Source organism: Penaeus monodon, chromosome 23 (assembly GCF_015228065.2).
Source record: "Penaeus monodon isolate SGIC_2016 chromosome 23, NSTDA_Pmon_1, whole genome shotgun sequence".
Taxonomy (NCBI): domain Eukaryota; kingdom Metazoa; phylum Arthropoda; class Malacostraca; order Decapoda; family Penaeidae; genus Penaeus; species Penaeus monodon.
In genome coordinates, this window is record NC_051408.1 from 26,944,048 (window position 1) to 26,944,446 (window position 399).

The following is a 399-nucleotide window of genomic DNA, read 5'->3' on the forward strand; positions in this document are numbered from 1 at the left end:
CCTTTTTTCCCAAAATTTTTATCTTTTAATTTTTTAACTTTTTTAATTTTTTTTTAAAGTTTGTTTAAAACCCTCAAATCTTATAGCTTTCCTATTCCCAGTCTCTAAGGAGTCTTAAAGAATGTATTATAAAATTCTGTTTTGTTTATTGCATTTGTTAATTTATGGGATTATTGAAATTTGTGTTTTTGTTTCACCCAGCAAGCTTTTTTATGATAACTTGGGGTTTCTAGCCTTTTTAAACTGTTGGGTCTTCGGCAGGGGGTGGGCTGGTTTCCGTGCCGTTGCTGCCGGTTTCGTGTTTCCTTGGATGCTTGGGATTTGGATCTTGCTCGTTGTCACTGTTTCTCTTGGTCTTCTGTTTGATTGGGAATCTTTTATCATTTTCATATAAAGTTC